At 47.6% G+C, this 25276-nt stretch overlaps 28 non-coding genes across 28 annotated transcripts; all 28 read left to right on the forward strand.

Moving 5' to 3' along the window:
• Positions 1 to 371: 371 nt before the first annotated feature.
• On the forward strand, positions 372 to 490 carry LOC143873759 (5S ribosomal RNA). The gene has a single exon (XR_013248459.1). It is a non-coding gene; the product is annotated as a 5S ribosomal RNA (ribosomal RNA).
• A 597-nt stretch (positions 491 to 1087) lies between these two features.
• Positions 1088 to 1206, forward strand: LOC143874088 (5S ribosomal RNA). The gene has a single exon (XR_013248779.1). It is a non-coding gene; the product is annotated as a 5S ribosomal RNA (ribosomal RNA).
• A 597-nt stretch (positions 1207 to 1803) lies between these two features.
• LOC143872981 (5S ribosomal RNA) lies at positions 1804 to 1922 on the forward strand. Its single transcript, XR_013247704.1, has one exon. It is a non-coding gene; the product is annotated as a 5S ribosomal RNA (ribosomal RNA).
• Positions 1923 to 2519: 597 nt separating this feature from the next.
• Positions 2520 to 2638, forward strand: LOC143870625 (5S ribosomal RNA). The gene has a single exon (XR_013245406.1). It is a non-coding gene; the product is annotated as a 5S ribosomal RNA (ribosomal RNA).
• Positions 2639 to 3235: 597 nt separating this feature from the next.
• LOC143870598 (5S ribosomal RNA) lies at positions 3236 to 3354 on the forward strand. The gene has a single exon (XR_013245373.1). It is a non-coding gene; the product is annotated as a 5S ribosomal RNA (ribosomal RNA).
• A 597-nt stretch (positions 3355 to 3951) lies between these two features.
• LOC143873592 (5S ribosomal RNA) lies at positions 3952 to 4070 on the forward strand. Its single transcript, XR_013248296.1, has one exon. It is a non-coding gene; the product is annotated as a 5S ribosomal RNA (ribosomal RNA).
• A 597-nt stretch (positions 4071 to 4667) lies between these two features.
• On the forward strand, positions 4668 to 4786 carry LOC143873593 (5S ribosomal RNA). Its single transcript, XR_013248297.1, has one exon. It is a non-coding gene; the product is annotated as a 5S ribosomal RNA (ribosomal RNA).
• A 597-nt stretch (positions 4787 to 5383) lies between these two features.
• Positions 5384 to 5502, forward strand: LOC143870626 (5S ribosomal RNA). Its single transcript, XR_013245407.1, has one exon. It is a non-coding gene; the product is annotated as a 5S ribosomal RNA (ribosomal RNA).
• A 597-nt stretch (positions 5503 to 6099) lies between these two features.
• LOC143872983 (5S ribosomal RNA) lies at positions 6100 to 6218 on the forward strand. The gene has a single exon (XR_013247706.1). It is a non-coding gene; the product is annotated as a 5S ribosomal RNA (ribosomal RNA).
• Positions 6219 to 6815: 597 nt separating this feature from the next.
• On the forward strand, positions 6816 to 6934 carry LOC143872984 (5S ribosomal RNA). The gene has a single exon (XR_013247707.1). It is a non-coding gene; the product is annotated as a 5S ribosomal RNA (ribosomal RNA).
• A 597-nt stretch (positions 6935 to 7531) lies between these two features.
• On the forward strand, positions 7532 to 7650 carry LOC143870627 (5S ribosomal RNA). The gene has a single exon (XR_013245408.1). It is a non-coding gene; the product is annotated as a 5S ribosomal RNA (ribosomal RNA).
• A 597-nt stretch (positions 7651 to 8247) lies between these two features.
• On the forward strand, positions 8248 to 8366 carry LOC143870628 (5S ribosomal RNA). Its single transcript, XR_013245409.1, has one exon. It is a non-coding gene; the product is annotated as a 5S ribosomal RNA (ribosomal RNA).
• A 597-nt stretch (positions 8367 to 8963) lies between these two features.
• Positions 8964 to 9082, forward strand: LOC143874562 (5S ribosomal RNA). Its single transcript, XR_013249238.1, has one exon. It is a non-coding gene; the product is annotated as a 5S ribosomal RNA (ribosomal RNA).
• A 597-nt stretch (positions 9083 to 9679) lies between these two features.
• LOC143870629 (5S ribosomal RNA) lies at positions 9680 to 9798 on the forward strand. Its single transcript, XR_013245411.1, has one exon. It is a non-coding gene; the product is annotated as a 5S ribosomal RNA (ribosomal RNA).
• A 597-nt stretch (positions 9799 to 10395) lies between these two features.
• Positions 10396 to 10514, forward strand: LOC143872985 (5S ribosomal RNA). The gene has a single exon (XR_013247708.1). It is a non-coding gene; the product is annotated as a 5S ribosomal RNA (ribosomal RNA).
• Positions 10515 to 11111: 597 nt separating this feature from the next.
• Positions 11112 to 11230, forward strand: LOC143870630 (5S ribosomal RNA). Its single transcript, XR_013245412.1, has one exon. It is a non-coding gene; the product is annotated as a 5S ribosomal RNA (ribosomal RNA).
• Positions 11231 to 11827: 597 nt separating this feature from the next.
• Positions 11828 to 11946, forward strand: LOC143873689 (5S ribosomal RNA). Its single transcript, XR_013248391.1, has one exon. It is a non-coding gene; the product is annotated as a 5S ribosomal RNA (ribosomal RNA).
• A 597-nt stretch (positions 11947 to 12543) lies between these two features.
• Positions 12544 to 12662, forward strand: LOC143870632 (5S ribosomal RNA). The gene has a single exon (XR_013245414.1). It is a non-coding gene; the product is annotated as a 5S ribosomal RNA (ribosomal RNA).
• A 597-nt stretch (positions 12663 to 13259) lies between these two features.
• On the forward strand, positions 13260 to 13378 carry LOC143873690 (5S ribosomal RNA). The gene has a single exon (XR_013248392.1). It is a non-coding gene; the product is annotated as a 5S ribosomal RNA (ribosomal RNA).
• Positions 13379 to 13975: 597 nt separating this feature from the next.
• On the forward strand, positions 13976 to 14094 carry LOC143870633 (5S ribosomal RNA). The gene has a single exon (XR_013245415.1). It is a non-coding gene; the product is annotated as a 5S ribosomal RNA (ribosomal RNA).
• A 597-nt stretch (positions 14095 to 14691) lies between these two features.
• LOC143872986 (5S ribosomal RNA) lies at positions 14692 to 14810 on the forward strand. Its single transcript, XR_013247709.1, has one exon. It is a non-coding gene; the product is annotated as a 5S ribosomal RNA (ribosomal RNA).
• Positions 14811 to 15407: 597 nt separating this feature from the next.
• On the forward strand, positions 15408 to 15526 carry LOC143870634 (5S ribosomal RNA). Its single transcript, XR_013245417.1, has one exon. It is a non-coding gene; the product is annotated as a 5S ribosomal RNA (ribosomal RNA).
• A 597-nt stretch (positions 15527 to 16123) lies between these two features.
• LOC143870635 (5S ribosomal RNA) lies at positions 16124 to 16242 on the forward strand. The gene has a single exon (XR_013245418.1). It is a non-coding gene; the product is annotated as a 5S ribosomal RNA (ribosomal RNA).
• Positions 16243 to 16839: 597 nt separating this feature from the next.
• On the forward strand, positions 16840 to 16958 carry LOC143870636 (5S ribosomal RNA). The gene has a single exon (XR_013245419.1). It is a non-coding gene; the product is annotated as a 5S ribosomal RNA (ribosomal RNA).
• Positions 16959 to 17555: 597 nt separating this feature from the next.
• On the forward strand, positions 17556 to 17674 carry LOC143870637 (5S ribosomal RNA). Its single transcript, XR_013245420.1, has one exon. It is a non-coding gene; the product is annotated as a 5S ribosomal RNA (ribosomal RNA).
• Positions 17675 to 18271: 597 nt separating this feature from the next.
• On the forward strand, positions 18272 to 18390 carry LOC143870638 (5S ribosomal RNA). Its single transcript, XR_013245421.1, has one exon. It is a non-coding gene; the product is annotated as a 5S ribosomal RNA (ribosomal RNA).
• A 597-nt stretch (positions 18391 to 18987) lies between these two features.
• LOC143870639 (5S ribosomal RNA) lies at positions 18988 to 19106 on the forward strand. Its single transcript, XR_013245423.1, has one exon. It is a non-coding gene; the product is annotated as a 5S ribosomal RNA (ribosomal RNA).
• Positions 19107 to 19703: 597 nt separating this feature from the next.
• Positions 19704 to 19822, forward strand: LOC143872987 (5S ribosomal RNA). Its single transcript, XR_013247710.1, has one exon. It is a non-coding gene; the product is annotated as a 5S ribosomal RNA (ribosomal RNA).
• Positions 19823 to 25276: the final 5454 nt, after the last annotated feature.

The raw sequence follows: 25276 nt of genomic DNA on the forward strand, positions 1-25276 counted from the left end.
CGGAATTCGTTCTGACATTTCATTTGCAGTCAAATTATAGCGGGGGTTTGTTTAGATTCAGTGACGTACAGGCTATAGCGGATGAGTGTACTAGTGGATGCGAGTCATGAATCCGGTCGGAAGGTGTTTACTGGCCGTGAGCTACCCTTGGTGCACAAATATCGTTCCGACGATAACTTTTGATCCGCCCGTCAGATCGTGGCGATTCTTATATTGATTCGGGGGTACTCGGGAAGATCCATCGCGCGATGACAGCTCTGGCGGTCATCCGGTGTCATCTAGCAGGATTTTTTCGCACTTTCATTTAAACGGACTTCGTACGACAATGCGAGTGGAAACTCTTTATTACTTTGACAATGGAGAGGCATGCTGGGTGCGATCATACCAGCACAAATGCACTGGATCCCATCAGAACTCCGAAGTTAAGCGTGCTTGGGCGAGAGTAGTACTAGGATGGGTGACCTCCTGGAAAGTCCTCGTGTTGCACCCCTGTCACTTTTTTCGGCTATCTACCACTTTTTTCGAACAATCTTTCGGTTCTGGAACATTGATGCGAACTGAAACGCACGTTTAGTGCGTCGCCTCCTACGTTTCGGTTCGGATCTTATTATTTTCTTCCGGATGGTGAATTCAAAGACGTCCGGTCTTTATTATGGCGGGGTGATAGTGTCGTTTGATTCGATAAACGGAATTCGTTCTGACATTTCATTTGCCGTCAAATTATAGCGGGGGTTTGTTTAGATTCAGTGACGTACAGGCTATAGCAGATGAGTGTACTAGTGGATGCGAGTCATGAATCCGGTCGGAAGGTGTTTACTAGCCGTGAGCTACCCTTGGTGCACAAATATCGTTCCGACGATAACTTTTGATCCGCCCGTCAGATCGTGGCGATTCTTATATTGATTCGGGGGTACTCGGGAAGATTCATCGCGCGATGAAAGCCCTGGCGGTCATCCGGCTTCCCGACATGCTCGGATCGTCCATCCGGTGTAATCTAGCAGGATTTTTTCGCACTTTCATTTAAACGGACTTCGTACGACAATGCGAGTGGAAACTCTTTATTACTTTGACAATGGAGAGGCATGCTGGGTGCGATCATACCAGCACAAATGCACTGGATCCCATCAGAACCCCGAAGTTAAGCGTGCTTGGGCGAGAGTAGTACTAGGATGGGTGACCTCCTGGGAAGTCCTCGTGTTGCACCCCTGTCACTTTTTTCGGCTATCTACCACTTTTTTCGAACAATCTTTCGGTTCTGGAACATCGATGCGAACTGAAACGCACGTTTAGTGCGTCGCCTCCTACGTTTCGGTTCGGATCTTTTTATTTTCTTCCGGATGGTGAATTCAAAGACGTCCGGTCTTTATTATGGCGGGGTGATAGTGTCGTTTGATTCGATAAACGGAATTCGTTCTGACATTTCATTTGCCGTCAAATTATAGCGGGGGTTTGTTTAGATTCAGTGACGTACAGGCTATAGCAGATGAGTGTACTAGTGGATGCGAGTCATGAATCCGGTCGGAAGGTGTTTACTGGCCGTGAGCTACCCTTGGTGCACAAATATCGTTCCGACGATAACTTTTGATCCGCCCGTCAGATCGTGGCGATTCTTATATTGATTCGGGGGTACTCGGGAAGATTCATCGCGCGATGACAGCCCTGGCGGTCATTCGGCTTCCCGACATGCTCGGATCGTCCATCCGGTGTCATCTAGCAGGATTTTTTCGCACTTTCATTTAAACGGACTTCGTACGACAATGCGAGTGGAAACTCTTTATTACTTTGACAATGGAAAGGCATGCTGGGTGCGATCATACCAGCACAAATGCACTGGATCCCATCAGAACTCCGAAGTTAAGCGTGCTTGGGCGAGAGTAGTACTAGGATGGGTGACCTCATGGGAAGTCCTCGTGTTGCACCCCTGTCACTTTTTTCGGCTATCTACCACTTTTTTCGAACAATCTTTCGGTTCTGGAACATCGATGCGAACTGAAACGCATGTTTAGTGCGTCGCCTCCTACGTTTCGGTTCGGATCTTTTTATTTTCTTCCAGATGGTGAATTCAAAGACGTCCGGTCTTTATTATGGCGGGGTGATAGTGTCGTTTGATTCGATAAACGGAATTCGTTCTGACATTTCATTTGCAGTCAAATTATAGCGGGGGTTTGTTTAGATTCAGTGACGTACAGGCTATAGCGGATGAGTGTACTAGTGGATGCGAGTCATGAATCCGGTCGGAAGGTGTTTACTGGCCGTGAGCTACCCTTGGTGCACAAATATCGTTCCGACGATAACTTTTGATCCGCCCGTCAGATCGTGGCGATTCTTATATTGATTCGGGGGTACTCGGGAAGATTCATCGCGCGATGACAGCCCTGGCAGTCATCCGGCTTCCCGACATGCTCGGATCGTCCATCCGGTGTCATCTAGCAGGATTTTTTCGCACTTTCATTTAAACGGACTTCGTACGACAATGCGAGTGGAAACTCTTTATTACTTTGACAATGGAGAGGCATGCTGGGTGCGATCATACCAGCACAAATGCACTGGATCCCATCAGAACTCCGAAGTTAAGCGTGCTTGGGCGAGAGTAGTACTAGGATGGGTGACCTCCTGGGAAGTCCTCGTGTTGCACCCCTGTCACTTTTTTCGGCTATCTACCACTTTTTTCGAACAATCTTTCGGTTCTGGAACATCGATGCGAACTGAAACGCACGTTTAGTGCGTCGCCTCCTACGTTTCGGTTCGGATCTTTTTATTTTCTTCCGGATGGTGAATTCAAACACGTCCGGTCTTTATTATGGCGGGGTGATAGTGTCGTTTGATTCGATAAACGGAATTCGTTCTGACATTTCATTTGCGGTCAAATTATAGCGGGGGTTTGTTTAGATTCAGTGACGTACAGGCTATAGCGGATGAGTGTACTAGTGGATGTGAGTCATGAATCCGGTCGGAAGGTGTTTACTGGCCGTGAGCTACCCTTGGTGCACAAATATCGTTCCGACGATAACTTTTGATCCGCCCGTCAGATCGTGGCGATTCTTATATTGATTCGGGGGTACTCGGGAAGATTCATCGCGCGATGAAAGCCCTGGCGGTCATCCGGCTTCCCGACATGCTCGGATCGTCCATCCGGTGTCATCTAGCAGGATTTTTTCGCACTTTCATTTAAACGGACTTCGTACGACAATGCGAGTGGAAACTCTTTATTACTTTGACAATGGAGAGGCATGCTGGGTGCGATCATACCAGCACAAATGCACTGGATCCCATCCGAACTCCGAAGTTAAGCGTGCTTGGGCGAGAGTAGTACTAGGATGGGTGACCTCCTGGGAAGTCCTCGTGTTGCACCCCTGTCACTTTTTTCGGCTATCTACCACTTTTTTCGAACAATCTTTCGGTTCTGGAACATCGATGCGAACTGAAACGCACGTTTAGTGCGTCACCTCCTACGTTTCGGTTCGGATCTTTTTATTTTCTTCCAGATGGTGAATTCAAAGACGTCCGGTCTTTATTATGGCGGGGTGATAGTGTCGTTTGATTCGATAAACGGAATTCGTTCTGACATTTCATTTGCAGTCAAATTATAGCGGGGGTTTGTTTAGATTCAGTGACGTACAGGCTATAGCGGATGAGTGTACTAGTGGATGCGAGTCATGAATCCGGTCGGAAGGTGTTTACTGGCCGTGAGCTACCCTTGGTGCACAAATATCGTTCCGACGATAACTTTTGATCCGCCCGTCAGATCGTAGCGATTCTTATATTGATTCGGGGCTACTCGGGAAGATTAATCGCGCGATGACAGCCCTGGCGGTCATCCGGCTTCCCGACATGCTCGGATCGTCCATCCGGTGTAATCTAGCAGGATTTTTTCGCACTTTCATTTAAACGGACTTCGTACGACAATGCGAGTGGAAACTCTTTATTACTTTGACAATGGAAAGGCATGCTGGGTGCGATCATACCAGCACAAATGCACTGGATCCCATCAGAACTTCGAAGTTAAGCGTGCTTGGGCGAGAGTAGTACTAGGATGGGTGACCTCCTGGGAAGTCCTCGTGTTGCACCCCTGTCACTTTTTTCGGCTATCTACCACTTTTTTCGAACAATCTTTCGGTTCTGGAACATCGATGCGAACTGAAACGCACGTTTAGTGCGTCGCCTCCTACGTTTCGGTTCGGATCTTTTTATTTTCTTCCGGATGGTGAATTCAAACACGTCCGGTCTTTATTATGGCGAGGTGATAGTGTCGTTTGATTCGATAAACGGAATTCGTTCTGACATTTCATTTGCGGTCAAATTATAGCGGGGGTTTGTTTAGATTCAGTGACGTACAGGCTATAGCGGATGAGTGTACTAGTGGATGCGAGTCATGAATCCGGTCGGAAGGTGTTTACTGGCCGTGAGCTACCCTTGGTGCACAAATATCGTTCCGACGATAACTTTTGATCCGCCCGTCAGATCGTGGCGATTCTTATATTGATTCGGGGCTACTCGGGAAGATCCATCGCGCGATGACAGCCCTGGCGGTCATCCGGCTTCCCGACATGCTCGGATCGTCCATCCGGTGTAATCTAGCAGGATTTTTTCGCACTTTCATTTAAACGGACTTCGTACGACAATGCGAGTGGAAACTCTTTATTACTTTGACAATGGAAAGGCATGCTGGGTGCGATCATACCAGCACAAATGCACTGGATCCCATCAGAACTTCGAAGTTAAGCGTGCTTGGGCGAGAGTAGTACTAGGATGGGTGACCTCCTGGGAAGTCCTCGTGTTGCACCCCTGTCACTTTTTTCGGCTATCTACCACTTTTTTCGAACAATCTTTCGGTTCTGGAACATCGATGCGAACTGAAACGCACGTTTAGTGCGTCGCCTCCTACGTTTCGGTTCGGATCTTTTTATTTTCTTCCGGATGGTGAATTCAAACACGTCCGGTCTTTATTATGGCGGGGTGATAGTGTCGTTTGATTCGATAAACGGAATTCGTTCTGACATTTCATTTGCGGTCAAATTATAGCGGGGGTTTGTTTAGATTCAGTGACGTACAGGCTATAGCGGATGAGTGTACTAGTGGATGCGAGTCATGAATCCGGTCGGAAGGTGTTTACTGGCCGTGAGCTACCCTTGGTGCACAAATATCGTTCCGACGATAACTTTTGATCCGCCCGTCAGATCGTGGCGATTCTTATATTGATTCGGGGGTACTCGGGAAGATCCATCGCGCGATGACAGCCCTGGCGGTCATCCGGCTTCCCGACATGCTCGGATCGTCCATCCGGTGTCATCTAGCAGGATTTTTTCGCACTTTCATTTAAACGGACTTCGTACGACAATGCGAGTGGAAACTCTTAATTACTTTGACAATGGAGAGGCATGCTGGGTGCGATCATACCAGCACAAATGCACTGGATCCCATCAGAACTCCGAAGTTAAGCGTGCTTGGGCGAGAGTAGTACTAGGATGGGTGACCTCCTGGGAAGTCCTCGTGTTGCACCCCTGTCACTTTTTTCGGCTATCTACCACTTTTTTCGAACAATCTTTCGGTTCTGGAACATCGATGCGAACTGAAACGCACGTTTAGTGCGTCGCCTCCTACGTTTCGGTTCGGATCTTTTTATTTTCTTCCGGATGGTGAATTCAAAGACGTCCGGTCTTTATTATGGCGGGGTGATAGTGTCGTTTGATTCGATAAACGGAATTCGTTCTGACATTTCATTTGCAGTCAAATTATAGCGGGGGTTTGTTTAGATTCAGTGACGTACAGGCTATAGCAGATGAGTGTACTAGTGGATGCGAGTCATGAATCCGGTCGGAAGGTGTTTACTGGCCGTGAGCTACCCTTGGTGCACAAATATCGTTCCGACGATAACTTTTGATCCGCCCGTCAGATCGTGGCGATTCTTATATTGATTCGGGGGTACTCGGGAAGATTCATCGCGCGATGACAGCCCTGGCGGTCATTCGGCTTCCCGACATGCTCGGATCGTCCATCCGGTGTCATCTAGCAGGATTTTTTCGCACTTTCATTTAAACGGACTTCGTACGACAATGCGAGTGGAAACTCTTTATTACTTTGACAATGGAAAGGCATGCTGGGTGCGATCATACCAGCACAAATGCACTGGATCCCATCAGAACTCCGAAGTTAAGCGTGCTTGGGCGAGAGTAGTACTAGGATGGGTGACCTCATGGGAAGTCCTCGTGTTGCACCCCTGTCACTTTTTTCGGCTATCTACCACTTTTTTCGAACAATCTTTCGGTTCTGGAACATCGATGCGAACTGAAACGCACGTTTAGTGCGTCGCCTCCTACGTTTCGGTTCGGATCTTTTTATTTTCTTCCGGATGGTGAATTCAAAGACGTCCGGTCTTTATTATGGCGGGGTGATAGTGTCGTTTGATTCGATAAACGGAATTCGTTCTGACATTTCATTTACCGTCAAATTATAGCGGGGGTTTGTTTAGATTCAGTGACGTACAGGCTATAGCAGATGAGTGTACTAGTGGATGCGAGTCATGAATCCGGTCGGAAGGTGTTTACTGGCCGTGAGCTACCCTTGGTGCACAAATATCGTTCCGACGATAACTTTTGATCCGCCCGTCAGATCGTGGCGATTCTTATATTGATTCGGGGGTACTCGGGAAGATTCATCGCGCGATGACAGCCCTGGCGGTCATTCGGCTTCCCGACATGCTCGGATCGTCCATCCGGTGTCATCTAGCAGGATTTTTTCGCACTTTCATTTAAACGGACTTCGTACGACAATGCGAGTGGAAACTCTTTATTACTTTGACAATGGAAAGGCATGCTGGGTGCGATCATACCAGCACAAATGCACTGGATCCCATCAGAACTCCGAAGTTAAGCGTGCTTGGGCGAGAGTAGTACTAGGATGGGTGACCTCATGGGAAGTCCTCGTGTTGCACCCCTGTCACTTTTTTCGGCTATCTACCACTTTTTTCGAACAATCTTTCGGTTCTGGAACATCGATGCGAACTGAAACGCACGTTTAGTGCGTCGCCTCCTACGTTTCGGTTCGGATCTTTTTATTTTCTTCCAGATGGTGAATTCAAAGACGTCCGGTCTTTATTATGGCGGGGTGATAGTGTCGTTTGATTCGATAAACGGAATTCGTTCTGACATTTCATTTGCAGTCAAATTATAGCGGGGGTTTGTTTAGATTCAGTGACGTACAGGCTATAGCGGATGAGTGTACTAGTGGATGCGAGTCATGAATCCGGTCGGAAGGTGTTTACTGGCCGTGAGCTACCCTTGGTGCACAAATATCGTTCCGACGATAACTTTTGATCCGCCCGTCAGATCGTGGCGATTCTTATATTGATTCGGGGGTACTCGGGAAGATTCATCGCGCGATGACAGCCCTGGCAGTCATCCGGCTTCCCGACATGCTCGGATCGTCCATCCGGTGTCATCTAGCAGGATTTTTTCGCACTTTCATTTAAACGGACTTCGTACGACAATGCGAGTGGAAACTCTTTATTACTTTGACAATGGAGAGGCATGCTGGGTGCGATCATACCAGCACAAATGCACTGGATCCCATCAGAACTCCGAAGTTAAGCGTGCTTGGGCGAGAGTAGTACTAGGATGGGTGACCTCCTGGGAAGTCCTCGTGTTGCACCCCTGTCACTTTTTTCGGCTATCTACCACTTTTTTCGAACAATCTTTCGGTTCTGGAACATCGATGCGAACTGAAACGCACGTTTAGTGCGTCGCCTCCTCCGTTTCGGTTCGGATCTTTTTATTTTCTTCCGGATGGTGAATTCAAACACGTCCGGTCTTTATTATGGCGGGGTGATAGTGTCGTTTGATTCGATAAACGGAATTCGTTCTGACATTTCATTTGCGGTCAAATTATAGCGGGGGTTTGTTTAGATTCAGTGACGTACAGGCTATAGCGGATGAGTGTACTAGTGGATGCGAGTCATGAATCCGGTCGGAAGGTGTTTACTGGCCGTGAGCTACCCTTGGTGCACAAATATCGTTCCGACGATAACTTTTGATCCGCCCGTCAGATCGTGGCGATTCTTATATTGATTCGGGGGTACTCGGGAAGATTCATCGCGCGATGACAGCCCTGGCGGTCATCCGGCTTCCCGACATGCTCGGATCGTCCATCCGGTGTCATCTAGCAGGATTTTTTCGCACTTTCATTTAAACGGACTTCGTACGACAATGCGAGTGGAAACTCTTTATTACTTTGACAATGGAGAGGCATGCTGGGTGCGATCATACCAGCACAAATGCACTGGATCCCATCAGAACTCCGAAGTTAAGCGTGCTTGGGCGAGAGTAGTACTAGGATGGGTGACCTCCTGGGAAGTCCTCGTGTTGCACCCCTGTCACTTTTTTCGGCTATCTACCACTTTTTTCGAACAATCTTTCGGTTCTGGAACATCGATGCGAACTGAAACGCACGTTTAGTGCGTCGCCTCCTACGTTTCGGTTCGGATCTTTTTATTTTCTTCCGGATGGTAAATTCAAACACGTCCGGTCTTTATTATGGCGGGGTGATAGTGTCGTTTGATTCGATAAACGGAATTCGTTCTGACATTTCATTTGCGGTCAAATTATAGCGGGGGTTTGTTTAGATTCAGTGACGTACAGGCTATAGCGGATGAGTGTACTAGAGGATGCGAGTCATGAATCCGGTCGGAAGGTGTTTACTGGCCGTGAGCTACCCTTGGTGCACAAATATCGTTCCGACGATAACTTTTGATCCGCCCGTCAGATCGTGGCGATTCTTATATTGATTCGGGGGTACTCGGGAAGATCCATCGCGCGATGACAGCCCTGGCGGTCATCCGGCTTCCCGACATGCTCGGATCGTCCATCCGGTGTAATCTAGCAGGATTTTTTCGCACTTTCATTTAAACGGACTTCGTACGACAATGCGAGTGGAAACTCTTTATTACTTTGACAATGGAAAGGCATGCTGGCTGCGATCATACCAGCACAAATGCACTGGATCCCATCAGAACTTCGAAGTTAAGCGTGCTTGGGCGAGAGTAGTACTAGGATGGGTGACCTCCTGGGAAGTCCTCGTGTTGCACCCCTGTCACTTTTTTGGGCTATCTACCACTTTTTTCGAACAATCTTTCGGTTCTGGAACATCGATGCGAACTGAAACGCACGTTTAGTGCGTCGCCTCCTACGTTTCGGTTCGGATCTTTTTATTTTCTTCCGGATGGTAAATTCAAACACGTCCGGTCTTTATTATGGCGAGGTGATAGTGTCGTTTGATTCGATAAACGGAATTCGTTCTGACATTTCATTTGCGGTCAAATTATAGCGGGGGTTTGTTTAGATTCAGTGACGTACAGGCTATAGCGGATGAGTGTACTAGTGGATGCGAGTCATGAATCCGGTCGGAAGGTGTTTACTGGCCGTGAGCTACCCTTGGTGCACAAATATCGTTCCGACGATAACTTTTGATCCGCCCGTCAGATCGTGGCGATTCTTATATTGATTCGGGGGTACTCGGGAAGATCCATCGCGCGATGACAGCCCTGGCGGTCATCCGGCTTCCCGACATGCTCGGATCGTCCATCCGGTGTCATCTAGCAGGATTTTTTCGCACTTTCATTTAAACGGACTTCGTTCGACAATGCGAGTGGAAACTCTTAATTACTTTGACAATGGAGAGGCATGCTGGGTGCGATCATACCAGCACAAATGCACTGGATCCCATCAGAACTCCGAAGTTAAGCGTGCTTGGGCGAGAGTAGTACTAGGATGGGTGACCTCCTGGGAAGTCCTCGTGTTGCACCCCTGTCACTTTTTTCGGCTATCTACCACTTTTTTCGAACAATCTTTCGGTTCTGGAACATCGATGCGAACTGAAACGCACGTTTAGTGCGTCGCCTCCTACGTTTCGGTTCGGATCTTTTTATTTTCTTCCGGATGGTGAATTCAAAGACGTCCGGTCTTTATTATGGCGGGGTGATAGTGTCGTTTGATTCGATAAACAGAATTCGTTCTGACATTTCATTTACCGTCAAATTATAGCGGGGGTTTGTTTAGATTCAGTGACGTACAGGCTATAGCAGATGAGTGTACTAGTGGATGCGAGTCATGAATCCGGTCGGAAGGTGTTTACTGGCCGTGAGCTACCCTTGGTGCACAAATATCGTTCCGACGATAACTTTTGATCCGCCCGTCAGATCGTGGCGATTCTTATATTGATTCGGGGGTACTCGGGAAGATTCATCGCGCGATGACAGCCTTGGCGGTCATTCGGCTTCCCGACATGCTCGGATCGTCCATCCGGTGTCATCTAGCAGGATTTTTTCGCACTTTCATTTAAACGGACTTCGTACGACAATGCGAGTGGAAACTCTTTATTACTTTGACAATGGAAAGGCATGCTGGGTGCGATCATACCAGCACAAATGCACTGGATCCCATCAGAACTCCGAAGTTAAGCGTGCTTGGGCGAGAGTAGTACTAGGATGGGTGACCTCATGGGAAGTCCTCGTGTTGCACCCCTGTCACTTTTTTCGGCTATCTACCACTTTTTTCGAACAATCTTTCGGTTCTGGAACATCGATGCGAACTGAAACGCACGTTTAGTGCGTCGCCTCCTACGTTTCGGTTCGGATCTTTTTATTTTCTTCCAGATGGTGAATTCAAAGACGTCCGGTCTTTATTATGGCGGGGTGATAGTGTCGTTTGATTCGATAAACGGAATTCGTTCTGACATTTCATTTGCAGTCAAATTATAGCGGGGGTTTGTTTAGATTCAGTGACGTACAGGCTATAGCGGATGAGTGTACTAGTGGATGCGAGTCATGAATCCGGTCGGAAGGTGTTTACTGGCCGTGAGCTACCCTTGGTGCACAAATATCGTTCCGACGATAACTTTTGATCCGCCCGTCAGATCGTGGCGATTCTTATATTGATTCGGGGGTACTCGGGAAGATTCATCGCGCGATGACAGCCCTGGCAGTCATCCGGCTTCCCGACATGCTCGGATCGTCCATCCGGTGTCATCTAGCAGGATTTTTTCGCACTTTCATTTAAACGGACTTCGTACGACAATGCGAGTGGAAACTCTTTATTACTTTGACAATGGAGAGGCATGCTGGGTGCGATCATACCAGCACAAATGCACTGGATCCCATCAGAACTCCGAAGTTAAGCGTGCTTGGGCGAGAGTAGTACTAGGATGGGTGACCTCCTGGGAAGTCCTCGTGTTGCACCCCTGTCACTTTTTTCGGCTATCTACCACTTTTTTCGAACAATCTTTCGGTTCTGGAACATCGATGCGAACTGAAACGCACGTTTAGTGCGTCGCCTCCTACGTTTCGGTTCGGATCTTTCTATTTTCTTCCGGATGGTGAATTCAAACACGTCCGGTCTTTATTATGGCGGGGTGATAGTGTCGTTTGATTCGATAAACGGAATTCGTTCTGACATTTCATTTGCGGTCAAATTATAGCGGGGGTTTGTTTAGATTCAGTGACGTACAGGCTATAGCGGATGAGTGTACTAGTGGATGCGAGTCATGAATCCGGTCGGAAGGTGTTTACTGGCCGTGAGCTACCCTTGGTGCACAAATATCGTTCCGACGATAACTTTTGATCCGCCCGTCAGATCGTAGCGATTCTTATATTGATTGGGGGCTACTCGGGAAGATTAATCGCGCGATGACAGCCCTGGCGGTCATCCGGCTTCCCGACATTCTCGGATCGTCCATCCGGTGTAATCTAGCAGGATTTTTTCGCACTTTCATTTAAACGGACTTCGTACGACAATGCGAGTGGAAACTCTTTATTACTTTGACAATGGAAAGGCATGCTGGCTGCGATCATACCAGCACAAATGCACTGGATCCCATCAGAACTCCGAAGTTAAGCGTGCTTGGGCGAGAGTAGTACTAGGATGGGTGACCTCCTGGGAAGTCCTCGTGTTGCACCCCTGTCACTTTTTTCGGCTATCTACCACTTTTTTCGAACAATCTTTCGGTTCTGGAACATCGATGCGAACTGAAACGCACGTTTAGTGCGTCGCCTCCTACGTTTCGGTTCGGATCTTTTTATTTTCTTCCGGATGGTAAATTCAAACACGTCCGGTCTTTATTATGGCGAGGTGATAGTGTCGTTTGATTCGATAAACGGAATTCGTTCTGACATTTCATTTGCGGTCAAATTATAGCGGGGGTTTGTTTAGATTCAGTGACGTACAGGCTATAGCGGATGAGTGTACTAGTGGATGCGAGTCATGAATCCGGTCGGAAGGTGTTTACTGGCCGTGAGCTACCCTTGGTGCACAAATATCGTTCCGACGATAACTTTTGATCCGCCCGTCAGATCGTGGCGATTCTTATATTGATTCGGGGGTACTCGGGAAGATTCATCGCGCGATGACAGCCCTGGCAGTCATCCGGCTTCCCGACATGCTCGGATCGTCCATCCGGTGTCATCTAGCAGGATTTTTTCGCACTTTCATTTAAACGGACTTCGTACGACAATGCGAGTGGAAACTCTTTATTACTTTGACAATGGAGAGGCATGCTGGGTGCGATCATACCAGCACAAATGCACTGGATCCCATCAGAACTCCGAAGTTAAGCGTGCTTGGGCGAGAGTAGTACTAGGATGGGTGACCTCCTGGGAAGTCCTCGTGTTGCACCCCTGTCACTTTTTTCGGCTATCTACCACTTTTTTCGAACAATCTTTCGGTTCTGGAACATCGATGCGAACTGAAACGCACGTTTAGTGCGTCGCCTCCTACGTTTCGGTTCGGATCTTTCTATTTTCTTCCGGATGGTGAATTCAAACACGTCCGGTCTTTATTATGGCGGGGTGATAGTGTCGTTTGATTCGATAAACGGAATTCGTTCTGACATTTCATTTGCGGTCAAATTATAGCGGGGGTTTGTTTAGATTCAGTGACGTACAGGCTATAGCGGATGAGTGTACTAGTGGATGCGAGTCATGAATCCGGTCGGAAGGTGTTTACTGGCCGTGAGCTACCCTTGGTGCACAAATATCGTTCCGACGATAACTTTTGATCCGCCCGTCAGATCGTAGCGATTCTTATATTGATTGGGGGCTACTCGGGAAGATTAATCGCGCGATGACAGCCCTGGCGGTCATCCGGCTTCCCGACATTCTCGGATCGTCCATCCGGTGTAATCTAGCAGGATTTTTTCGCACTTTCATTTAAACGGACTTCGTACGACAATGCGAGTGGAAACTCTTTATTACTTTGACAATGGAAAGGCATGCTGGCTGCGATCATACCAGCACAAATGCACTGGATCCCATCAGAACTCCGAAGTTAAGCGTGCTTGGGCGAGAGTAGTACTAGGATGGGTGACCTCCTGGGAAGTCCTCGTGTTGCACCCCTGTCACTTTTTTCGGCTATCTACCACTTTTTTCGAACAATCTTTCGGTTCTGGAACATCGATGCGAACTGAAACGCACGTTTAGTGCGTCGCCTCCTACGTTTCGGTTCGGATCTTTTTATTTTCTTCCGGATGGTAAATTCAAACACGTCCGGTCTTTATTATGGCGAGGTGATAGTGTCGTTTGATTCGATAAACGGAATTCGTTCTGACATTTCATTTGCGGTCAAATTATAGCGGGGGTTTGTTTAGATTCAGTGACGTACAGGCTATAGCGGATGAGTGTACTAGTGGATGCGAGTCATGAATCCGGTCGGAAGGTGTTTACTGGCCGTGAGCTACCCTTGGTGCACAAATATCGTTCCGACGATAACTTTTGATCCGCCCGTCAGATCGTGGCGATTCTTATATTGATTCGGGGGTACTCGGGAAGATCCATCGCGCGATGACAGCCCTGGCGGTCATCCGGCTTCCCGACATGCTCGGATCGTCCATCCGGTGTCATCTAGCAGGATTTTTTCGCACTTTCATTTAAACGGACTTCGTTCGACAATGCGAGTGGAAACTCTTAATTACTTTGACAATGGAGAGGCATGCTGGGTGCGATCATACCAGCACAAATGCACTGGATCCCATCAGAACTCCGAAGTTAAGCGTGCTTGGGCGAGAGTAGTACTAGGATGGGTGACCTCCTGGGAAGTCCTCGTGTTGCACCCCTGTCACTTTTTTCGGCTATCTACCACTTTTTTCGAACAATCTTTCGGTTCTGGAACATCGATGCGAACTGAAACGCACGTTTAGTGCGTCGCCTCCTACGTTTCGGTTCGGATCTTTTTATTTTCTTCCGGATGGTGAATTCAAAGACGTCCGGTCTTTATTATGGCGGGGTGATAGTGTCGTTTGTTTCGATAAACGGAATTCGTTCTGACATTTCATTTACCGTCAAATTATAGCGGGGGTTTGTTTAGATTCAGTGACGTACAGGCTATAGCAGATGAGTGTACTAGTGGATGCGAGTCATGAATCCGGTCGGAAGGTGTTTACTGGCCGTGAGCTACCCTTGGTGCACAAATATCGTTCCGACGATAACTTTTGATCCGCCCGTCAGATCGTGGCGATTCTTATATTGATTCGGGGGTACTCGGGAAGATTCATCGCGCGATGACAGCCTTGGCGGTCATTCGGCTTCCCGACATGCTCGGATCGTCCATCCGGTGTCATCTAGCAGGATTTTTTCGCACTTTCATTTAAACGGACTTCGTACGACAATGCGAGTGGAAACTCTTTATTACTTTGACAATGGAAAGGCATGCTGGGTGCGATCATACCAGCACAAATGCACTGGATCCCATCAGAACTCCGAAGTTAAGCGTGCTTGGGCGAGAGTAGTACTAGGATGGGTGACCTCATGGGAAGTCCTCGTGTTGCACCCCTGTCACTTTTTTCGGCTATCTACCACTTTTTTCGAACAATCTTTCGGTTCTGGAACATCGATGCGAACTGAAACGCACGTTTAGTGCGTCGCCTCCTACGTTTCGGTTCGGATCTTTTTATTTTCTTCCAGATGGTGAATTCAAAGACGTCCGGTCTTTATTATGGCGGGGTGATAGTGTCGTTTGATTCGATAAACGGAATTCGTTCTGACATTTCATTTGCAGTCAAATTATAGCGGGGGTTTGTTTAGATTCAGTGACGTACAGGCTATAGCGGATGAGTGTACTAGTGGATGCGAGTCATGAATCCGGTCGGAAGGTGTTTACTGGCCGTGAGCTACCCTTGGTGCACAAATATCGTTCCGACGATAACTTTTGATCCGCCCGTCAGATCGTGGCGATTCTTATATTGATTCGGGGGTACTCGGGAAGATTCATCGCGCGATGACAGCCCTGGCAGTCATCCGGCTTCCCGACATGCTCGGATCGTCCATCCGGTGTCATCTAGCAGGATTTTTTCGCACTTTCATTTAAACGGACTTCGTACGACAATGCGAGTGGAAACTCTTTATTACTTTGACAATGGAGAGGCATGCTGGGTGCGATCATACCAGCACAAATGCACTGGATCCCATCAGAACTCCGAAGTTAAGCGTGCTTGGGCGAGAGTAGTACTAGGATGGGTGACCTCCTGGGAAGTCCTCGTGTTGCACCCCTGTCACTTTTTTCGGCTATCTACCACTTTTTTCGAACAATCTTTCGGTTCTGGAACATCGATGCGAACTGAAACGCACGTTTAGTGCGTCGCCTCCTACGTTTCGGTTCGGATCTTTCTATTTTCTTCCGGATGGTGAATTCAAACACGTCCGGTCTTTATTATGGCGGGGTGATAGTGTCGTTTGATTCGATAAACGGAATTCGTTCTGACATTTCATTTGCGGTCAAATTATAGCGGGGGTTTGTTTAGATTCAGTGACGTACAGGCTATAGCGGATGAGTGTACTAGTGGATGCGAGTCATGAATCCGGTCGGAAGGTGTTTACTGGCCGTGAGCTACCCTTGGTGCACAAATATCGTTCCGACGATAACTTTTGATCCGCCCGTCAGATCGTGGCGATTCTTATATTGATTCGGGGGTACTCGGGAAGATCCATCGCGCGATGACAGCCCTGGCGGTCATCCGGCTTCCCGACATGCTCGGATCGTCCATCCGGTGTCATCTAGCAAGATTTTTTCGCACTTTCATTTAAACGGACTTCGTACGACAATGCGAGTGGAAACTCTTAATTACTTTGACAATGGAGAGGCATGCTGGGTGCGATCATACCAGCACAAATGCACTGGATCCCATCAGAACTCCGAAGTTAAGCGTGCTTGGGCGAGAGTAGTACTAGGATGGGTGACCTCCTGGGAAGTCCTCGTGTTGCACCCCTGTCACTTTTTTCGGCTATCTACCACTTTTTTCGAACAATCTTTCGGTTCTGTAACATCGATGCGAACTGAAACGCACGTTTAGTGCGTCGCCTCCTACGTTTCGGTTCGGATCTTTTTATTTTCTTTCGGATGGTGAATTCAAACACGTCCGGTCTTTATTATGGCGGGGTGATAGTGTCGTTTGATTCGATAAACGGAATTCGTTCTGACATTTCATTTGCGGTCAAATTATAGCGGGGGTTTGTTTAGATTCAGTGACGTACAGGCTATAGCGGATGAGTGTACTAGTGGATGCGAGTCATGAATCCGGTCGGAAGGTGTTTACTGGCCGTGAGCTACCCTTGGTGCACAAATATCGTTCCGACGATAACTTTTGATCCGCCCGTCAGATCGTGGCGATTCTTATATTGATTCGGGGGTACTCGGGAAGATTCATCGCGCGATGACAGCCCTGGCGGTCATCCGGCTTCCCGACATGCTCGGATCGTCCATCCGGTGTCATCTAGCAGGATTTTTTCGCACTTTCATTTAAACGGACTTCGTACGACAATGCGAGTGGAAACTCTTTATTACTTTGACAATGGAGAGGCATGCTGGGTGCGATCATACCAGCACAAATGCACTGGATCCCATCAGAACTCCGAAGTTAAGCGTGCTTGGGCGAGAGTAGTACTAGGATGGGTGACCTCCTGGGAAGTCCTCGTGTTGCACCCCTGTCACTTTTTTCGGCTATCTACCACTTTTTTCGAACAATCTTTCGGTTCTGGAACATCGATGCGAACTGAAACGCACGTTTAGTGCGTCGCCTCCTACGTTTCGGTTCGGATCTTTTTATTTTCTTCCGGATGGTGAATTCAAAGACGTCCGGTCTTTATTATGGCGAGGTGATAGTGTCGTTTGATTCGATAAACGGAATTCGTTCTGACATTTCATTTGCGGTCAAATTATAGCGGGGGTTTGTTTAGATTCAGTGACGTACAGGCTATAGCGGATGAGTGTACTAGTGGATGCGAGTCATGAATCCGGTCGGAAGGTGTTTACTGGCCGTGAGCTACCCTTGGTGCACAAATATCGTTCCGACGATAACTTTTGATCCGCCCGTCAGATCGTCGCGATTCTTATATTGATTCGGGGGTACTCGGGAAGATCCATCGCGCGATGACAGCCCTGGCGGTCATCCGGCTTCCCGACATGCTCGGATCGTCCATCCGGTGTCATCTAGCAGGATTTTTTCGCACTTTCATTTAAACGGACTTCGTACGACAATGCGAGTGGAAACTCTTAATTACTTTGACAATGGAGAGGCATGCTGGGTGCGATCATACCAGCACAAATGCACTGGATCCCATCAGAACTCCGAAGTTAAGCGTGCTTGGGCGAGAGTAGTACTAGGATGGGTGACCTCCTGGGAAGTCCTCGTGTTGCACCCCTGTCACTTTTTTCGGCTATCTACCACTTTTTTCGAACAATCTTTCGGTTCTGGAACATCGATGCGAACTGAAACGCACGTTTAGTGCGTCGCCTCCTACGTTTCGGTTCGGATCTTTTTATTTTCTTTCGGATGGTGAATTCAAACACGTCCGGTCTTTATTATGGCGGGGTGATAGTGTCGTTTGATTCGATAAACGGAATTCGTTCTGACATTTCATTTGCAGTCAAATTATAGCGGGGGTTTGTTTAGATTCAGTGACGTAAAGGCTATAGCGGATGAGTGTACTAGTGGATGCGAGTCATGAATCCGGTCGGAAGGTGTTTACTGGCCGTGAGCTACCCTTGGTGCACAAATATCGTTCCGACGATAACTTTTGATCCGCCCGTCAGATCGTGGCGATTCTTATATTGATTCGGGGGTACTCGGGAAGATCCATCGCGCGATGACAGCTCTGGCGGTCATCCGGCTTCCCGACATGCTCGGATCGTCCATCCGGTGTCATCTAGCAGGATTTTTTCGCACTTTCATTTAAACGGACTTCGTACGACAATGCGAGTGGAAACTCTTTATTACTTTGACAATGGAGAGGCATGCTGGGTGCGATCATACCAGCACAAATGCACTGGATCCCATCAGAACTCCGAAGTTAAGCGTGCTTGGGCGAGAGTAGTACTAGGATGGGTGACCTCCTGGGAAGTCCTCGTGTTGCACCCCTGTCACTTTTTTCGGCTATCTACCACTTTTTTCGAACAATCTTTCGGTTCTGGAACATTGATGCGAACTGAAACGCACGTTTAGTGCGTCGCCTCCTACGTTTCGGTTCGGATCTTATTATTTTCTTCCGGATGGTGAATTCAAAGACGTCCGGTCTTTATTATGGCGGGGTGATAGTGTCGTTTGATTCGATAAACGGAATTCGTTCTGACATTTCATTTGCCGTCAAATTATAGCGGGGGTTTGTTTAGATTCAGTGACGTACAGGCTATAGCAGATGAGTGTACTAGTGGATGCGAGTCATGAATCCGGTCGGAAGGTGTTTACTGGCCGTGAGCTACCCTTGGTGCACAAATATCGTTCCGACGATAACTTTTGATCCGCCCGTCAGATCGTCGCGATTCTTATATTGATTCGGGGGTACTCGGGAAGATTCATCGCGCGATGACAGCCCTGGCAGTCATCCGGCTTCCCGACATGCTCGGATCGTCCATCCGGTGTCATCTAGCAGGATTTTTTCGCACTTTCATTTAAACGGACTTCGTACGACAATGCGAGTGGAAACTCTTTATTACTTTGACAATGGAAAGGCATGCTGGGTGCGATCATACCAGCACAAATGCACTGGATCCCATCAGAACTCCGAAGTTAAGCGTGCTTGGGCGAGAGTAGTACTAGGATGGGTGACCTCCTGGGAAGTCCTCGTGTTGCACCCCTGTCACTTTTTTCGGCTATCTACCACTTTTTTCGAACAATCTTTCGGTTCTGGAACATCGATGCGAACTGAAACGCACGTTTAGTGCGTCGCCTCCTACGTTTCGGTTCGGATCTTTTTATTTTCTTCCGGATGGTGAATTCAAAGACGTCCGGTCTTTATTATGGCGGGGTGATAGTGTCGTTTGATTCGATAAACGGAATTCGTTCTGACATTTCATTTACCGTCAAATTATAGCGGGGGTTTGTTTAGATTCAGTGACGTACAGGCTATAGCAGATGAGTGTACTAGTGGATGCGAGTCATGAATCCGGTCGGAAGGTGTTTACTGGCCGTGAGCTACCCTTGGTGCACAAATATCGTTCCGACGATAACTTTTGATCCGCCCGTCAGATCGTGGCGATTCTTATATTGATTCGGGGGTACTCGGGAAGATTCATCGCGCGATGACAGCCTTGGCGGTCATTCGGCTTCCCGACATGCTCGGATCGTCCATCCGGTGTCATCTAGCAGGATTTTTTCGCACTTTCATTTAAACGGACTTCGTACGACAATGCGAGTGGAAACTCTTTATTACTTTGACAATGGAAAGGCATGCTGGGTGCGATCATACCAGCACAAATGCACTGGATCCCATCAGAACTCCGAAGTTAAGCGTGCTTGGGCGAGAGTAGTACTAGGATGGGTGACCTCATGGGAAGTCCTCGTGTTGCACCCCTGTCACTTTTTTCGGCTATCTACCACTTTTTTCGAACAATCTTTCGGTTCTGGAACATCGATGCGAACTGAAACGCACGTTTAGTGCGTGTGGAACCAGATCCGGGACGGGCGTGAGGGGACGGGCCCCCGCGCGAGTCTCTAGATCATCCACGTGAAGGAGAGCCCCACCAAGGAACCCTCGAAAGAGTGCCCCTCACAGCATGAGCGGCGATGTAAAGTGAGATACCTCTCGATTCGGGAACTAGCCCGGATTCGAGACGCACCTTAAGCAAAGAAAGAGTCGCCATCCAAGGAAGTGGGCCCTGGATCCCATGCTGTGCTCTGTCGCAACAGATAACCAGAGATACAAAGGGTTCGTGCCTGATGACGAATGGGGAAGGGATTAGGCGCCCCCAATTCGCCCAAGTGCTAGCACCTGGTCTCTTATGCCATTTATTATTAATTTTGAAGAGTTTTGGGCGAAAATCATGCGAAATGAGAACGAATATCTCCGAGATAACGTCTAGCTAATCATGCATGTCTCGGAGATGAATAAGAAGCACACACACAAGAAATGAAAGATATGTCGCCTAAGAATAGCTAGGTTATGAGTGCCATGCCTAATTGGTGTCTAAGTTCTGGTGGACAAGCACATGCATGTTACAGCTAAAGGTATAGGATCTGTACATAAAAATAAGAAAACACAGCAAAACACACAACACAACACGACTCGACACACGACCCGACACGACAAACCCTAGACTCTAATGCAATACTTGACTCGGACCAGGATGGCCATCCATCCTAGCTGCACTACGTATCCCGGCCTCGGGAAGAATCAGAGCCAACGTAGTTCGGTGTCCTATGCTAAACTACAATGCCTAAACCTCTAGGACCGCTATCCTAGACTCGATCAACTAGACTCGACTAGTTTTTAAAGCTTTTTGTGCGATTGCTTAAATTCAAGTGGATTGTGATTTTTACGACTCTCTATATGTCCTAACTAATGCAGGTTGTTTAGCCTTAAGCTAATGCAGGTGGGCCCTACATCCTATGTGTATCTAGGCTGTGCAACATAAAGAAAACCATGGGCTGACTATATGCTTCCTAGTCTAGCCATCGGTTCGACTAAGTGTCTGACCGATCGACTCGAGGCCTCCTAACTCTAGGGACACTCACACGACAGGACACACCACATCAATACAAATCAAGACCGACTCCTAACTCTAAAACACCCTAAATATCTAGGACAGACTCCTAACTCTAGGGGAAGATCTTTTTGAAAAGGTTTTGAAGTTTTTTTGTATTTTTTGGAGGTTTTGAAGTTATGAAAAATGGTGAAAGTTGTGAGAAATATTTACAAAAATGGTGACTGAAAATGGTGAAAGGGTGTAAAAATGGTGACTGAACTCAGGGTGCCAGCAGCACGCCTGAGCTGCCTACGTACCCCTCAGCTAGGGATCAAGCCATCCGTAGTTCGGAAGGAAAGGTGAGAAATATTTACAAAAATGGTGTGTAAAGGGTGAAAGAGTGTAAAAATGGTGTCTAAAAATGGTGACTGAACTCAGGGTGCCAGCAGCACGCCTGAGCTGCCTACGTACCCCTCAGCTAGGGATCAAGCCATCCGTAGTTCGGACCAGAATTCCTAACTACTCTGCACATGACTCAAGATTTTTTTTGAAATTTTGATTTTTAAAATGTTTTTGGATTTTGAATTGTTTTTGAGATGTTTTTGAATTTTCAAGTGTTTTTTGGAATGTTTTTGTTGTTTTCAAGTATTTTTGAAATGTTTTTATTGTTTTTTTGACACCAGAGAATAAAATCCTATCATCATACGGGTAGGGAGACTTCTGGAATCCCGCAAAGGTTGGATAGCATCCTATGCTTTGCGGGGGAACGAACAGGAAAATAACTCGGCAAGGGTTGGACAGCATCCTATACCTTGCAGGAGCGGGTAAAGATCACGACTTGATGAGAGGATGGACAGAATCCTAACCCCTATGATGATAGGAAAAACTCCTGGACTGACTGAAGGACTGACTCCTGTGCTGAAGACTGTTATAATTACTATTTATAATTACTATACAAGATTACTATTCAAAAATACTATTCATAATTACTATTTATAGGTACTATTCAAAACTACTATTCATAATTACTATTTATAAGTACTATTCAAAACTACTATTCATAATTACTATTTATAAGTACTATTCAAAACTACTATTCATAGTAGGACTCGTTGATGTGGGACCCGCTGCGGGACCCGTTGTGGGACCCGTTGTGGGACCCGCTGTGGGACCCGCTGATGTGGGACCCGCGGATGTGGGACCCTCTGTGGGACCCGCTTTGGGACCCGTTGTGGGACCCGCTGATGTGGGACCCGCTGATGTGGGACCCGCTGTGGGACCCACGGATGTGGGACCCTCTGTGGGACCCGTTGATGTGGGACCCGCTGTGGGACCCACGGATGTGGGACCCACGGATGTGGGACCCTCTGTGGGACCCGTTGATGTGGGACCCGTTGATGTGGGACCCGCTGTTGTGGGACCCGCTGCGGGACCCGCTGTTGTGGGACCCGTTGATGTGGGACCCGCTGATGTGGGACCCGCTAATGTGGGACCCACTGCTGTGGGACCCACTGTTGTGGGACCCGTTGTGGGACCCACTGTGGGACCCATGTAGTGCAAAGAATGAATAATTAAAAAATAAAAAATAAAAAAAATGAACTTACGCCACAAGAGATCCAGGAAGGTGTTGACAGAGTCGTGCTTGTGTGGGGCCCGCTGATGTGGGACCCGCTGATGTGGGACCCGCTGGAGGTGGGGCCCGCTGGAGGTGGGGTGGAGGAGATGTGGATGCCGGTGGAGCTCCGGTGGTTGGTTGGAAGGATGTCGGAGAAGGTGGTGGTGATCGGTGGATGGCCGGTCGGAAATGGGTTTGGCCTCGCCGGATTCCGGCTGGGTTGCCGGAGGAGAAGACTCTCTCTCTCTCTCTCTCTCTCTACAGATCTCTCCTCTCTCTCTCCCCTCTGCAGATCTCCCTCTCTCTCTCCCTCTCCCTTTCTCTTTTTTCCTCTGGTTTTTCCTTTCTTTTCTTCCTCTGGTTTTTCTTTTTTCTCTTTTTTTTTTCCCTCTTCCCCCTCTGGTTTCTCCTCGCGAGAGAGAAGAAAACCATCATGAGTCATCATGAGGGGGAGAGAAAGTGAGAGTGGTTGTCCCCCTCATGTCCCCCATTTTCTTAATTTTTTTTTAAAAAAATAAAATAAAAAATCATTACATGCATAGGATACCAAAAGAAAACAAAAAACATAATCATTGCTTACAAATTTTAAAAATCAAAAGAAAATGATGATGTCCCCTTTCTTCTTTCTTTGAATATAATCGGATCCCACATCAACGGGTCCCACACAAACGGGTCCCACACCAGCGGGCCCCACACAAGCGGGCCCCACACAAGCGGGTCCCACACAAGTGGGCCCCACACAAGCGGGTCCCACATTATATATATATATATATATATATTTTTTTTATTTTATAAAAACAGGGTGGTGATATTGACACTACCAATATTGATGGGCGCACTATTGGCGGAAAAATTGATGGACGCACCATCCAATCGTGTCTTATTCGAAATCTGCTCTGCACCGTTCCAGGATAATTCACCCCCCTTTTCTGGTTTACACTACGGTCCTTTCTCTGCTCGTTCGCTAGGCGAACGTACTCGGATTTTGACGAAATTTTGCGGGGACCTAGCTGGGACCCAAAGCTAGCCTAGGGTTAAGTTTGGGACCCTAGATCATTGATCTGATGGGGTTTTGCACAAAATTGGAAGGTTTAGGGCACGGTCAAAATGGGGTGTCTACAGATGCCCCTCTTTGGCAGAGCGTGCTTGTCGCGCGAATGTCAAAGCTGAACAGACAACACATTTTGACTGGCCCAAAATCAGAGGTTTTTTTTTTTTTTTTTTTGATTTTGATTTTTGAAAATGATACTCACAAAGATAACATGGTGAAATAGCCTTTCACCGGACTCTGACTCTACAAACGCTGGTGAGATAGCCTCTCTTGAACTCGTAACTCAATAATGGATGTATGGATGAGATAGCCTCTCTTGCAGAACCTTAAAAGATTGATTTGGCTGCGAGAGAGCCGGGAAAGATATTGGCATGGTTGCGATTGAACCAGAAGCCTAGAATTGACTTGATTGCGAATGAGTCGGAAGGTCAAAAATTTGCTTGGTTGCGAGCGAACCGAGAAGCGAAGGGTTGACTTGACTGCAAAGGAGCAAAAATCAGGGATACTGGCCGAGTTGCGAATGAACTATGAGACCGAATAATTGACTTGGTTGCGAATGAACCAGAAAGTCAGGGATTGACTCGACTGCGAATGAGTCAGAGTTAGGGAGATTAGCTTGATTGCGAATGAGTCAAAGGAACGGGAACTGGCTTGGTTGCGAACGAACTGAAGCGAACGAACCGAAAAGCAAAGGGTTTGACTTGACTGCGAGGGAGCCAGAGTCAAGGATACTGGCCTAGTTGCGAATGAACTAGAAAGTGAGGGATTGACTCGACTGCGAATGAGTCAGAGTCAGGGAGATTAGCTTGATTGCGAATGAATCAAGAAATCAGCAAGAAACTTGGCAGCGAATGAGCCGAAGAGTCTAAGATTTTAGCTTGGTTGCGAATGAACCAAAAGGATGGAATTTGATTTGAGCTGTGAATGAGTTAAGAATTGAAAGATTGACTCGACTGCGAAGGAGTCGAAGTCAGGGAGATTATCTTGATTGCGAATGAATCAAGAAATCAGCGAGAACTTGGCAGCGAATGTGCCGAAGAGTCCGAGATTTTGACCCGGTTGCGAATGAACCAAAAGGCCGGAATGATGACTTGGTTGCGAACGAACTGAAGTCAAAGAGATTAATTTGACTGCGAACGAGTCAAGAGTTTAGAAAACAGGCCTGACTGCGAATGAGTCGGAAACCTAAGATTTTGACCCTGTTGCGAATGAACCAAAAGGTCGAGGATACGAGCTAGACTGCGAATGAGCCAAAACTCAAAGGATTGACCTGGTTGCGAATGAACCGAAAGGTCGAAGATATGCAAACCTGAATTGGGATCTGAGAAGATAGCATCTTGGCAGATGAACAGGGCGGAATGATTAGACAGTTATCATGATCAAACCTATGACCTGGTTGCGAATGAACCGAAAGGTCGAGGATATGAGCGAGACTGCGAATGAGTCAAAACTCAAAGGATTGACCTGGTTGCGAATGAACCGAAAGGTCGAAGATATGCAAGCCTGAATTTGGATCTGAGAAGATAGCATCTTGGCAGATGATCAGGGCGGAATGATTAGACAGTTATCATGATCAAACCTATGACCTGGTTGCGAATGAACCGAAAGGCCGAGGATATGAGCGAGACTGCGAATGAGTCAAAACTCAAGGATTGACCTGGTTGCGAATGAACCGAA

Source organism: Tasmannia lanceolata, unplaced genomic scaffold (genome assembly GCF_043159265.1).
Source record: "Tasmannia lanceolata isolate RefF3 unplaced genomic scaffold, GAP_Taslan_0.1 ptg000003l, whole genome shotgun sequence".
Classification (NCBI taxonomy): domain Eukaryota; kingdom Viridiplantae; phylum Streptophyta; class Magnoliopsida; order Canellales; family Winteraceae; genus Tasmannia; species Tasmannia lanceolata.